This window comes from Bombus impatiens, unplaced genomic scaffold (genome assembly GCF_000188095.3).
Source record: "Bombus impatiens unplaced genomic scaffold, BIMP_2.2 scf_0403, whole genome shotgun sequence".
NCBI lineage: Eukaryota > Metazoa > Arthropoda > Insecta > Hymenoptera > Apidae > Bombus > Bombus impatiens.
In genome coordinates this window covers 184206-199337 of record NT_176822.1, presented here as the reverse complement: position 1 = coordinate 199337, position 15132 = coordinate 184206, and the positions used below count along the sequence as shown (strand labels likewise).

The following is a 15132-nucleotide window of genomic DNA, read 5'->3' as shown; positions in this document are numbered from 1 at the left end:
AGAAGCTCATCTTTGGAGGCAGATCGAAATCAAAATTAAACGATCGTTAGTCAAGCAAAGGTAACGTCGAAAATAAAATAAAATAAAAATCAATCATCGATCAATTAAATCGTAATAGGATGACGAACAAGATCAATGAAAAAATTGTAATCGACCTGAAAATACAGCATGATAAAAAGGAAGAGATCCGAAACTCTGGTCGAAAGAGATATAATATAATACGAAATATTTAATTAGCATAGATACTAAACAACCCTAATAAATCCTTTCGATATAACACGTATCTTCGCATGTATTAGATTGTTCGAAAAGTTTCTCTCGTTTTATGAGGAAATAATAGACGCACAGCGTTTTTCGTTTTATATTATTTTATCGAATTACGGATGATCCATTTTGTTCTATCAAATTAAAGATCGTTCGACAGATTAGGTTTCACGTTTATATAAACTAGATTTAAACATTAGATTCAGCTAGAATCAAACATACGATAATCACTTATTATTCACGTTATAGTACCACGCCAGAATAATTTACTTACAATTCTCAATGAGAAATTGTAAAATTCTTCCAAATAAAAAAACAATGTTTGTATAAAGATGCGTTGTTGTAAAAGACGTGTCTGTAGAGGAAAGACACTTTTCGGACAATCTAATACACCGGTATCTATGAGCGTGCAGTATCATCGGTGAGCAACTTCCAGCAACACATTGGATATAAGACAGAATGGAGAATTAATTTAAATTCCGTTTTTAGGACTTTCTTATACTTTAGTATACTTACTCGTAAAGTTATCACTGCGAATGGAAAATTCATGTCATTAGTAAGAAAAATATTTTTTATTTTTCTCAAACACCCTCTCCTTTCATCGCCCTACAGAAATAAAAACGAATACAGTTTCTTGTGAAGTGAATTTCAACGGTTTTCACGTAGAGTCGTTCAACCAGAATTGACAGAGTGAGAGTATAAAAAGGCCAACCATACACTGGTAACCGTGAAGTCGTAAACCCTTTCTTTTCATCGCCCTACACAAATAAATACAACTACACCTCGTTGTCGGTTCAATTTCGGTGGTTTTCACGTTGAATCTTACAACCAGGATTGACCGAACAACCCAAGTATAAAGATACAAAACGCATAGTGGTGCAAAAGGGGCAATCGTTAATTGTTCAGAGCCATTATTTTCAGCGTGTACACAATAGCGAAGCGGATAAAAAATGGCCCCTCTGTGAGTTAAGATTCGTAGGAGGCAGCAGCGACGATCAACGGCGCAGGTTCCACGATGATCTCCTTCCACGAGGAAAAGCCTTGCCGAAGTCTGCCGCCCCACCGCAGGCACCCCCACCCCCTCGTTCACGATATTCCTCGTGAAAACCGGCCGCATTTCGTCGCGAGTTCTCGGAAAGCGCGCACACCAAACCAAACGATCCCGATCGCAATAACCGTTGTTACGTTAATCGTGAAAATCCTATTGTATCAAAACGCCATGGTAATTACGCGTGGATCAACAGCAAACGTTCGACGATCATCGCTGTACATTTAAAGTGGAAGAGGAAGTATAATTTATGGCAGCTACGAGTGATTGGACGAAGAGAAGGTGGTTGGTTCTCTTACATACGTAATCTCAATTACCGATGTCTCATTAAGATAATATTTACTTATAAACGGTGAATTACGAGTAATAGTTCGAACGTAAGTAGTAAAGAAGGAGAACATTTCGGATCGAAGGGAATCGAACGAAAGAGAAAAGGATCGAGAATCGCTAAAAATCGGTTGGCCCTTTAAGTTTTCGTGTCGTGCAAGCTGAACCGGCGAACAAGTAAACTGATAGAGGGTTGATTCGTCGTTGTCTCGGATGAATCATGCACGTCGTTGTCTCGGATGAAACACACACAGGCACGAGTGAAAGAACCTACGATCAATTTGCACACGTTCCAAAGGAATCGAGGAATCTGTCAGAACCCTTTGATCCGCTCTTGGTCGCAGCGCTCCGGCTGTCAACATCGATACGTCGAACGCAGCTGCTCAGGCAATACGCGTTGACGTCTGTTCAAACAGCCAGATTCCGATGTACTTAAGTCCTAACCTACTGCTACTCACACTGTATTTATAACGAACACGTGTTTTTCGAAGTCGTTGACAAACACCGTGACTTAATCAGCCGATCGAACAATCGGCTCTTCAAGGAAGTTGAAGCAACACGGTTCGAAGCTGAACAACGTACCGTAGCTCGTTCGTAATCAAGTTGCATAATAGCAGCATGCTGAAACAGCCGAGTTCCATACAATTGAAACTGACGCCTGTAAACGAAACGATCGCAATACCTGTCCACGAAGAACTCCTTGAAATGTCTCAACGTCTCCGAGATTGACTTCGTCACCGTGACGCGAGATCGATTTAACAGTTTTGCTCTTTACGCGACGCCTTTCATTGTTTCACTGACTGTAAACCGTGTGTCCGATGTTTTGTAAATTGGTTGTCCATCGAATGTCGTGCGATGCTTCCTGGTTCATATCGACCGGAATATTTCGATCAAGCGGCGCGTCGAAAGGTCGCAGCAAGTGAATGCTATGTACGAGTAGAGAAGCGTGATCGCATGGATCGAATGGATTGAAGTCATTTCATGGGATATCGGAATAATGTCAAACTGATATCGGCCGAATTTTACGGATGATAGATCATAATCGTCGAAGTGGAAATAGTAGCGTCGTATGAAGCAGCATCGTACGAATCCTTGCTGAACGATCCTTAAGCAGATACTCCACGGATCGGTGAGTTGCATCCTGCACGTGTTCAGTTATCTTAAATTTGCCATGGGACTGAAACTGATACGAACTTAGACTCTTAAAGCTGTTATCTTCGACAGAATCGACAAAATTGTTTGAACGTGTAGCTGAATCGGCGAGATTAAAAGATGGAAAGAAACTCGACGAATAAAGACGAAAGTACAAAGAACGTTAGGATCTTTCGCGCGTGTGCAAAACGAAAATTTCTTTCAATACGTCTCGTTGGAGTAGAATGAAACTGTTTCTCAAGTATAGTATCTCGCGATTCTCACGACTTGTATTCTTGCACCGTAAGATTTTTAGATGTTTCTTGAAAAAGTAATCCAACGTTTCACTATCGTCGCAGCTAACTTCGTCGAGTATCTCAGGTTCCCATTCGCGATTACGTCGCAGCTCGCACGTTAGTAAACGCGACCTGTCGAATTAAAAAAGAAAGAAGACAGAAGTACATCGTACACGTACGCCGATTAGAAACGCACTTTCAGTGATCAGAGAATTTTCCTTTTTCCAAAAAATAAAGTTACCATCGACGTTTGTCGAAAATGTAGTAGAAAGAAATACGAATCCAAAGAAGTATACGTAGTTTTGAGTCTCTAGACACACGCAGAAGCCACGTAACTTCTACTTTAGCTTTGCTGAGTTAGTGTAAGAGTAGCCAAAGAGCTATGGAAAAAGATTGTTTTGCGTTTTAACCCTTTCCACTTTGACGATGTTACGTGGAAGCCGAAACTTGTTAGTTTATATCGTGCACGTGAATACCACACGTGAAAAATATGATAAGTCCGTTTCTGTTGAATTTGACTTTTATGTAACATAGCGAACGAAGAGAAGTATTTTGATATAAAATAGCTGAAGAAGGGAATAACCTGATAGATTCAAGATATGCGAGTCTTCTAAAAATAAATGATAAATTCAAGGTATTCCGTGGGAAACGAATAACGTCAGTCTAGATATTATGTTAGCGTAAAATGAAAGTCTGTTAGATGTTCGGGTGACAAAAGCACGCATTTAATTCCAAAATTAAATGTGAAGATAGTTTCGATGTGCAATTGATCGACAACAAGTTGAATTAAATTGCATAGAAGACAGAAAACACGACTTGTGTTTTTCACCTGTGGCTTTCACACGAATACACAGATATATACAACACATATTGAAGCACACAAAATATATAAAATACTTCAAGAACTTCACTTTCGACAGGTTTCTCGATTACTTAGGTGTTTGATTAGTACTTAACGTCGGAAAAATAAACGACTTATTTTCACTTTATTGCTATAAACCAACGATATGCATCGTAACGCAATTAAAAACACGAGCACCGTGGCAATTTTTGCCCGCGAATGGAACAGTTCCGAATAACACTGGAAAGAAAGCTGGGCCGAGCTTCTGAAAGACACGTTTTTGCCAAAAAAATTCGATGACTCGGCGAAAACGCAAAACGGTGATACACGAAAATTATACAATCGAAGAAACACATTATTCTTGTACTTTTCGTACTTTTTTCAACGACTCTCGTCGATCTTCTGCGCATTTCGCAGAAATAAGTTTTTAAAAATATACCTTCGACAAGTTTATAATGAAACGTCTAATCGTTCGATTTAATTCAAACGTTTGCCAATTTTTATCTTCTGTTCGCAAGGAAAAACATAAATATTTAATGTTTATTGCTAATAATTATTTTTTCCAATATATGAAAATAGTTTGCGTTGATAAATACTCTCCGTAATTCAAACATAAAACGCGTGCTTCACGTGTTTCTACGCGTTCGCGTGCTTCCACGCGATCACGTGTTTCCACATATTCAACATGTGTACGTTACACGGAAAATATCCCATTCGCTTTTTAGCTATACATTCGAAACGTAGGAATTTGAATGATATGCAAGGTTGTGCCAAATAACATGTAGATATTATATATCGCTTGATACATTCGCTTCGATGCAATGCAAAACGTATAAATAATTAAGAACCAACGTGTAAACAATTCTGAAAAAGCTATTTGGAATGTTAAAAATTAACCGAGGCAGATAAGAAAAGGATAATCTCGATATATCTCTTAATTCTTGAGAGAAATTCTTGTTTACATTTCAAATTATAACTTCTACTGGAGAAGTCAGTGTTAAAAATGACAGTACTATCTAGTGAATTATTGTGCATTAATGATTACGATAATGTTAAGGCAAAAACAATGGTAAATATCTTGAACTTTTTCCATTTGAAGAGAATTTTAAAGCTTATTCCAACAATGAAATTGAACTTCATTCAGCAGCCACATTTTTACACCGAATAGGTAGCTTATACCGATTAGCATAATTTCCCATATTTCTCGAATATTATACCTTTTTTTCCATTCACCTGTTCTATAATACTTTCACGATTTCATTGTAACAACGTCACTTTTCGTTTTAAAGCATTAAAATGCTAAAATATTTTATTTTGCCTAAGCAGATTCAATAAAAATCCCTTTTCCAAAGATGAAAAAAGCACGGTAGCGTCTCGCGAAAGCGGAACTCTCCGAGGATCGCCAAGGAAATCGCATGAACGTCGAAATCTTTTCTTCTCCAAGAAGAAAAACTTCCGTTGGATTTTCATTAATGAAATTTGTCCGAATACTTTCGATTCCTCTCGACAGTCTTAATAGGATATTTCACTAGAAATTTTTTAGAAGTCTTCCGTTTGTCGCGAATCTTTCAAACGATCGTACAATTTCAGACGCCCGTCTTATTTTCGATTTCTATACAATTTGCAAACGCATATGATGAATATTATAAAGGGAAACGTGTCGTTAAAACTGCACGTTATCAATCGACGACAAGGAAAACAACGGTACTATCGGAAAGCAATCGTGCTAACATCACGTTGCATATACGAAAAATACACACAGTGCCGGGCGAAAATATTCCTACGCCATTGGAAACGGAACAACATTTTTAAAACTCGATCAAAGGGCTTGAGTTTTTCTGAGAAGTTAGAATCGTTAGTTTATTAGATGACGGGTGAAATAGCATTTTGAAAAATTTGCAATTGGCCAATATCGCGAGGAAAAAGGTAAAGCTCGCTCTTTACTTGTAATAAAAATTTAAACAATATATTCTGAAGATAGATAACAGTTACGTACATGTTAAACATTTTATCGAAACAGGTTGATACGAAAACAAACGACAGACATCGAAAGATGTAAGAATCTTTAGATCTTAGGCCGGAAGTCGTGAAAAACTTCCACCACTTTTAACAGCTTTTCTTCGTTTTTGTATATTTTCGAATCAGTCGTACTCTAAAAAAATTGTTCTTCATTTTTCGAAATTAAATTTTGGAAACAACCCTCGAACAAATTCATATTTTTCGGCAGGTAATTTAAAAAGTGCAACCTGGGTAAAAGATTGTTTTACCAAATAATGTAACGAGTAGTATACTTTGGATGTTTTTCGTATTTGTGTGTATACCGCGTATTCCGTGCTTCCTCGTAGTTTCGAATTTCTCATAAATAAATAAAAATCCGCAGTTTGCTAGCCAATATGGAGAATATTCGTTCTAAAAGGATATTCGTTGCAACTTTTATACAATTATAAGGGTTTTTCTTTTGGAATCTTTCTGGCTTACATATCAGCAATAATACAGCTTTACTTACGTCTGTCTGAGTTAGAACACGAAACTGCACCGATGTTATAACAATAACAGAACGTGCGAAACGAAAGATTTTCTCCATCTCGTGTCGTGTCAATCACGTTGCCATTCGAACGAACGTTTAAATATTTAACAAGAAACATAACGCGATCCGACACACTGAAAACATTTTCGCATATAAAAAAATATCGTGTAAATAATTTTATCTTCCGATCAGGTATTGACTCGCCACGCTATTCAAATCCATAATCATCGCTGCTGAAACGATGAAGACATAAACAACGTTAGAACAACGTTGAAAATCGTAAAAAATCCAGTCGGGTAATTAACTTTGTTCGTTCTTCGTATAGCAATTAGCAGCCTTTAGATCGAAAATATAATAAAATCTTTCTGGAATATTCTACAAAATTGAAATAAAATTGAAAATATTCTGCACAACACGCGTGTCACGAATAGGAAAACAGAAATTTTCCTTTGAAAAATCTTTCAACCTTTCACGTACGTAGCTCATCAACTTGTCACTGTGATGAATACGAACTGGTAACAATATTGCTAGCTCCTCCGTAGTTTAGCGCAACACAGTGTTCCAAAAATATATATTCTTCAAACAATCTGAAATGCCAGCTACAATATCGTTCACTCTTTCGTCCGAACGTAAATATGTACGTTCAGAACTCTTTCACGGAATTAAAAAAGATACGTTGACAAAGTAAACTTTCCCCGTTCAATGTCCATACTCTGCCAAAAAATTAAATCGAGCGAATGCAGATTTTTAAGAACGTATTTTGCAATACGATCTTTACCGTCCTTTTCATCGTCATCGTGATGGCCGTTATTTGAAATTAAATCCCGCCAGAAGGACATAAATCAGCAACGTGTCCTTTTTTTATCGAATATTATACGGATCATCGGATAAATGTACAAAAGTAGCTAATTAGGTCGGTGTCGTGTTATCTTTTGTTTAAATGCCGAGATATCTTGTTTCGTTGTATTTTCGATGACGATGAGTCTGGTAGAAAATATGATTAGCGGAGCAGCATAGAAGCAAACAGGTACTCTACTCTCTATCGCTCACCATCGCGCATTTCCGTGTCGTCTTATTTCTATATGCATTGATATATACGTATGAATGATCATCAGAAATAATCAGTCAGGCCTGCATTCCCTTGCCTTTCAAGGCAACTGATCTTTTCAGTTTTATATTATACTTTGTATAATATTTCTTTCGAAGAGTTTCGTAACTGTATATAAGTAAAAACCACAAGCTCGTTCTTAATTACAAATTTCAGGATAACGGTTAGAACAAGTACAAGATTAACTTTGATATTCTTCTTCGCGATAATTACTTGCGCGAGATCGATCAATTAAAAGAGAAATGGGATGATGAAGTTTTACAGGAATATTTTTCCATAAAGGAAATTTATAGGAAGGCGAATCGTGCGTTGATCGTTTAACGAATTAATGCGAGAGAAATCTCTGCGTCTGTGTCTGCTTTAGGACAAAAATTCCAGTTCAATTGAAATAAAATCCTTCGGAAAATAATTTAGAATTGACTGGCTAAGAATCATAATGGCATAGGATCAACCAATTGCTGGTGTTCGGAAAATGGTTCTGCGTTTATTATTACGAATAATCCATTACATTCGTTCGTGAATAGAAACGTATCGTGACAGAGAATCGAATTATAATTTAATTAATTATGAAAATATAAAGGTACGATGCTTTTAAGTTGCTAAATACGAAACTAAATTCAGCTTCTCAAAGTTGCTACTTTCATCTCTGTCGGTTCCAAGCCGCCAATTAATTCTCCTACTGTCTGTGAACGACAAAGAATATTAACGATTCTTTGCTAGAGGAATAGTTTCTCGTCAATGTGAGCCTCTTTGTCATAAAATTTCCTTCTGTCAACCAAAGAACCAAGAGCTTCGCTTCGTTCGTTCGAAGAATATTGTTGTGTCCAACCCATACAACACAGACACTTATATCAAAGTGGTGTTTGCGCGCTCGCGTTACGTTGGCCAAATGGCATAATAGCGTTAATAAGCACAAAGTGCATATTGTAGCTAGGCAACACGGCAGTAACAAGTATTGTCAGTGTGCCTCTTGTGACCCGCGGTAATACAACGCTTCGCCACGGACCGATACTCGATCGTTATATTATGTGAGTCCGATACAACTTCCAATCGTTTAGCTCGCATTCAATCGCGTTTTCTCTTCCATAGCTCCTGTTCAAAATATTTTATTATACTGCGGAGTACTCGTATATTATAAAGTCGAGCGCGTCAGGTAAAGCATTCGCTCGCATTTTCTTTTCTATAACTGCTATAGAAACATACTGTATTATAAAGCGTATTGTAAAGTAGTTACATCTTTCAAAAAGCATCCGCGTTACAAATACGTATCGAAAGCGACGCATTGATTCCAGTCTGTATATTTTCTAGGGAAGAAACGAGAAGGAAAATCCAAATCGATGGCGAATGATGAGAAATTCATGGACTGGACGTTTTTTAAATTTTTAAGTCTGCAAGAAGTATTTTCTGAAATCTATTCGTGAGAGAGAAATATTCGACTGTAAGGTAGAAAGAGTCAGATGATATATTATACGCATTATCGTAAATATCCAAATAATTAAATACGAAAATAACTGCTGGAAAATCGTCAGACGCCGATGTTGTTCTCAACGAACGCGCCTTTTACGCGCCTGACACCGACCCGACTGACGCAGGAAACTTAAACGAGAAATAAAGCGAAAAGCGACAGGGCGTAGACGAGAGTTGAAAGGATACAGCGCGTATTGTTTGTATAAAAAACAAAGTTTTTATTTCCCTGGCACAAAATAGTATTGCAAACAGAGGTATTGTAGTATTCGCGCGATCTGCATTGTATAAACTGTTTTGAAATTAATAGAAAGGAAGGTTTTATTAAAACTGCCATTCAGCTCTGATTCTTAACGAATAAAGAACAGTGGAGTGCTGAACATCTCGCTACGGATGAAATGACAAGATTTTAAAAAAAGGACGATTCTCCCGTTCATTTCACTATCGTTTCACTATCGACGTGTGATATTTGCAAACAAGACGCTTTATTTCTATCACTTTCCTCCAGTTTCAAAGAAATTTCGCATGATAAATCGAGGTATTACAGGCTTCGGAGCATCCTATAAATCGCATCGTTTGTTTCATGTTCCCTCCCAAGGAAATACAGGCAATCTGACGTTTCTGAGACGTTTCTCATTCGCGATTCTTTATGGTTCTTCTTTCTCTTCGGCACAAAATTCTCGTACGATTTTCTAGCACGATTATTTAAATTCTCCGAACAACACCAGAATAATTCTTCGGGTCAGCCATGAATAACGTTCACGAAAATATGCAAGCACAGCCCTTTTTGCATCGTTTTAATTGGAATACCATACGATATCGCTGCAACATTTTAGAATGCGATATTGGTTATTGATCTTCCCGTAACTGAAGTTTCAGTTCTTATGAGTGAAGAGCTGAACTTATAAGAACTAAAGTTTAGTTCTTGTAACTGTAAAGCGAGAACTAAAACAAGATGAAAACGGGTATAAGTATGAACATACCTTGGGTTCACATTGTGGTTTTAATATTGTTCAAACAGATCGAATTACTTTGTGACAGTATTATTATTATTATATTATCATATCGTTATCCGTTTACATATTTGTACACACCTGTAGAAAGGAGATCGAATTTCAAGCATATTACAATTTCATATATAATAAAATATTGTTTTTAAAATGTTATACATGTTCTAAACGATATCGTCGATTGGACGGTAATTTGATAAACATACAATTTATTCATTAATAATTTCATGAATATTCGTTTCGCAGATACACCGCGCATACAATATATGTAATATAATACAACATGACATTAACTGTATCAGCTGCGTATCATTTATGTAAAATTATCGTTCATCATGACATTAGTAGTAATTAAATGAAATCAATAAGTAGCGATATTAATCTTATGCGCAATTTCGAAAATATTATATTTATTATATTTTATGTATACTGTAACGAATGGCACGTTTATATTATCATTAATTTCCTATAGTCAGACTGCGGATGTTTATTGAATATATATGAAGCGTTTAAGGATGCATAAAATTACAAAATGCGTATAATATGAAAATCCAAAATAAAACGCACGTTGTGTATATCAAGTAGTTGAAACGAACCTCTACTTACATTTCATTTCTTTCGCTACTTATTTCGATACAAATATGAACCTGCATGAACATCTACGATTGTCTTATAATATAAAATTATAGAAAACACGCAGCAATATCAAAACACATTTAAAGAACAAATTATGTGTACAAATTATGTCGTCAAATAAATTTTACGATGGGATATTGTAGAAGCAGATGGTACGATAGAACTTGAAACGCAAACGTACGACATAATTTCGGGGACAGATATCGTATCCACATCACGTATGGTAATTAGCATCAAACTTAGAACATTTGATTGTTACCCTGGCTGCAGTATCAACATACCACGCATATGCATACTTAATGCATCGTTAGCATAGCTCTTATACACGGAACGTAACTTTCCATAAGATCACAGATCCCGAATTCGAATATGCAGAAATTCTACAACTTGATGAGATTTCGAGAGTTACTAACGTCTGAGCGATTTAAATTCAATAATTTATGTATTAAACGGTGCATGATTTAAATTTCGCAGGCCCAAAGACAAATTTCAGGTTTCAGCGTCGCTTCAGGATATTTGTCCCTTGCAGTCTAACAAGCATAAAATATTAACAACTCTAACTCTAATTAGGATTCGATGAAGGCGAGCTCATGTTTCGAAACGATTTTTCCAGGAATATCTCGCGCAATTGAATTTCACGATGTGAAATAAAATAAATAGAAGCTACCAGAAGATTCAACAACATCGAGAACATTTATTGCGCGTTTCCAAACTAACGTAACGAACAAGTTGGAATATACGTAATCGCTGCTAACAACGTGCAGTCTCGTTTAGGCAACAACAATCTGAACAATTTCCATTTACGTTTTGAACATCGCGATATTGTAATTCCAATACCCTGCGAAACAAAGTTATACTCAACTTATGTCGTTGACCCGCATTCCATATTAAACAGATAGCATTAGACATTAGGAAATGCAATTGGTCGAAACGTAGTTTAGTTCTTTTGTCGTTTCCATTGCGAATGTTTCGTGTCTTTGAGTCTAACCGAAACTGCGTTTACTATGGCAACTTAATCACTTGACACAATTTTCTCGAGTACTGCAAGGCATGTTATGAACTTTGTATGAGAATTTCTGGTTCATTTAGTCGCAGACATCGTAGATAAATCCAAGCAGCTTAAATTAAAATTTTAAAAATTCTACTGGTTCATTAGCAGACGTTCCAACTTAAGCGTGCAGAGTAAAATAATGCTATATAAAGCCATATTAAAACCTGTTTGAACGTATGGGATCCAACTATGGGGAACAGCGAGTAATTCCAATATAGAAATTCTTCAACGATTCCAATCAAAAACTCTAAGATTCTTAATAGATGCACCTTGGTATGTTACCAACGAAACAATACATCGCGACCTTAAGATAACTACAGTTAAAGAAGAATTATGCAAATTCAGTAATAGATATAACATAAGAATTAACAACCACCAAAACCCACTTGTTACTCAATTACTTGACACGACGGATCAGATCCGCAGGCTAAAAACACATTACCCTCTAGATTTAAACATTAGATTCAGCTAGAATCAAACATACGATGATCATTCATTATTCACGTTATAGTACCACGTGAGAATAATTTACTTATAATTCTCAATGAGAATTGATTGTAAACTACTTCCAAATAAAAAAAAAATTAGTCGCAGAAACATGTATACACGTTAGTACTTATAATTCTCAATGAGAATTGATTGTAAACTACTTCCAAATAAAAAAAAATTTAGTCGCAGAAACATGTATACACGTTAATACATGTGTAATAGGAATTCATTAAAATAAATCATTGCAACTATAGACACGCGTTCTTAAATAAACTTACATATTTTTCTATTGCACTATACATTAACACTTTGACTGCCACGTTGGTCATATATGACCGGCCACGGTTTCTCCTGTGACGCCACGGTGATCATTGGTGAATGGAGCTCTTGAACTTTTTACAATTGTAAAAATTGTATGAAAATTGACAATTAGGGCATTTTAAATATAACCGATAAATAGAAGATACTTTGAAATAAAAGGTGCCCCATTGAACAATGGAACATTCTTATTAGAACATCAATAAAAAAAAAAAATGAGGACAAATGTTGCATCTAACGGTGCACTGTGTTTGCATCCATATCTTTGAGGGGTAATCTACGAATATTATTATAAACACAGCTTAGAAAATAATCGTAAATGCTGCTTTATAATCGTATAATTGAAGTTAGAAGTGTGCACCTACCTTACTATTATATATAGAACGAGCAAATACTGTTTACTAATATCCTCTACACGTTTCAACAATATATTCTGCACGTTTTGCTTACGACGAAATAACGAACCCGAATGGTTTGTTGAAATAAACGAAGCCTTGTTATAATATGTGGCTATCAACTGTTACCAAGGCGCCACGATGGTCATCCGTGACCACCAATAAGATAAACGGTCCATTGGGGAACAATGTTGCCTTACATCGTCAATTTATTATTATTTTGCCATTATATGCTTTGAATAATAAAAATACTCCCGTGACGTCCTGAGCGAAACATGCGATTTTGGCGTGACAGTTAAAGTGTTAAGATAAGTGTTCGTATACGTGCAATTTTAATCAAAATTGATGTTACGAACGTTGCCTATAATGAAACGCGTTCGGTTTAAAGTAAAAAACAAAAATTCACAATATGGTGCAGGAAGAATGCGGAATTCAAAGATATCGCAATAAACGTTTGCCTGAATATCGATACATGTAGGTGTACCGATAGTGGAACAATGTGATCCGCCCATTCCCTTGACATTCTTCAGACACGTTCCTCCTAGCAAGAATATTTTCTTTTACGCTCGCGTACGTCATTAAATATTTATTTAAATTGGAAAAGTTCATCGTAGAAAATTAATAAAGTTGTTTCCTTCAAGTCAATTTTCTGCATAAATATTGGTTAATTATGGAATCGTTGTCAAAATTGACAGAATAATCGGTTTCTATCAGATAATAGAGGTAGCTGTTATTTTGACAAAACTTCAACGCTGTTATCTTAATAATATACGGTTTTGAAATTCAGTTAAAATCGAACATTGTTGAACTATTAATTGAATGCTAAAATCTTTATTACAATGCACACAACAGTTTTCAAAAGACTTCGCAACAATACATATCATGTAGCGTTGCAAAATTCAGACAAATACCTGAAAAATACGAATTTTTGAAACACATTAGTATATTATTGGAAATCCCAACATTACAAAAGAGCAAGCATCGTTGTGATACTGTTAAAAAATTGTACATTTCATAGGATCGTAACAAAACGTTAAAATATTCTTCTTCCAAATTCCGAGAATATCAACAAAAATTATAGAAAAATTCCGACCGAAATTATTCCAAAGGGTAAAAAATACATCAAAAGAAGTTACGATGATACTGTAAATCTTGACATAATTTGAGAAATCTGCGACTGCTATAGTATGAAAAGCGTCGTATTTAATGAGGTTTCACGGCGTAACGAGCATTTTATGAAAGCTCGAAATTGCCCGACGAATGAAAATTATAAAAATCCACAGAAATTCAAGAAAATACGTTTACTTTACTTTACTTACCGAGATATTACGTTAAATGCCATTGTTTCACAGAATTCTTCGTATTATCATCCGTATGTTCGTTATATAATTCATGAAATTTCATCGTATCTTTTATATGTTTGATTGACTTGGTATTTAATCGAAAGTAATATCACAGTGATGAAAAGTTCATAAAAATGCAAAGAATAGAAACGTAGCTACGGTTTTAACCGTTGTAGGTATTCCAGGAACAAAAAATGCTCTCTCGATGAAGATAAGTACCAAGTACGCACGTTCAACTATTTTCCATGAAAATTCCAGCAATTTTATTTGTACACTGGATACAAACCCAGAGATAAGGGTGGAAAAAATTTTCGAGCGAACAGTTAACAAAAGTTAGGAAAATCGACATATTCGTGAGATTATTTTGCCTAACGGAGTAACCTAGTTTTCGACTCCCATGACGATGGAATTAACGAAGTTGACGAGGATGGATACTTAATGGCAGTTTCCGCTGTCAGAGGCATGAAAAAAATGAAACGTTGTTTCTTGTTGTTTCGCCTCAAACAAAGGACCCCTAGCCACCTCGTTAAATTCAGAATTTTACCAGCTCGTTTCGAAATACGACGGAAATTCTACCTCTACCAGAGAGTTTGGTATTATGAAAATAAATAAATAAAATCGATTATGTTCCATCAATACTAAAAGTTGGATATTTGCAAACTTGATAAACGATCGCAGAAAAATTGTGCCCTTTTTGTAGGTCGATAAATCGTACGTACAACTTGCGCCGGCAGAATTTTAACTTTGCGTGTAGCAAGCAACATAAAATTCAATGAATAAATCATGCCCTCGATACTTTCCGCCGCTACGCTTGAGAATACGATTTATCGAGTCTATCGAGTTACGAGACCTGTCTTTTCCTTTTTTTTTTTTTTTTTTTTTTT

The 15132-nt window shown here is 35.9% G+C and overlaps 2 protein-coding genes across 4 annotated transcripts in view; both read left to right on the top strand.

The window, feature by feature from the left end:
• Nucleotides 1-1379: 1379 nt before the first annotated feature.
• LOC100745261 (RYamide receptor) overlaps nucleotides 1380-15132 on the top strand; it is a 20623-nt gene continuing 6870 nt past the window's right edge. Inside the window, exons 1-2 of one of the 3 annotated variants that reach the window (XM_012386606.3) lie at nucleotides 8437-8570; nucleotides 8851-8992. The gene's annotated coding sequence lies outside the window, so the exon portion shown is untranslated. Of the gene's footprint in view, nucleotides 2769-8436; nucleotides 8571-8850; nucleotides 8993-15132 lie in introns of those variants that run through there. The other 2 variants (XM_012386605.3, XM_012386607.3) reach the window with 2 other exon arrangements.
• Nucleotides 6621-15132, top strand: part of LOC100745863 (40S ribosomal protein S26) — an 18359-nt gene continuing 9847 nt past the window's right edge. The window contains exon 1 of the mRNA XM_012386609.3: nucleotides 6621-6626. The gene's annotated coding sequence lies outside the window, so the exon portion shown is untranslated. The remainder of the gene's footprint in view (nucleotides 6627-15132) is intronic.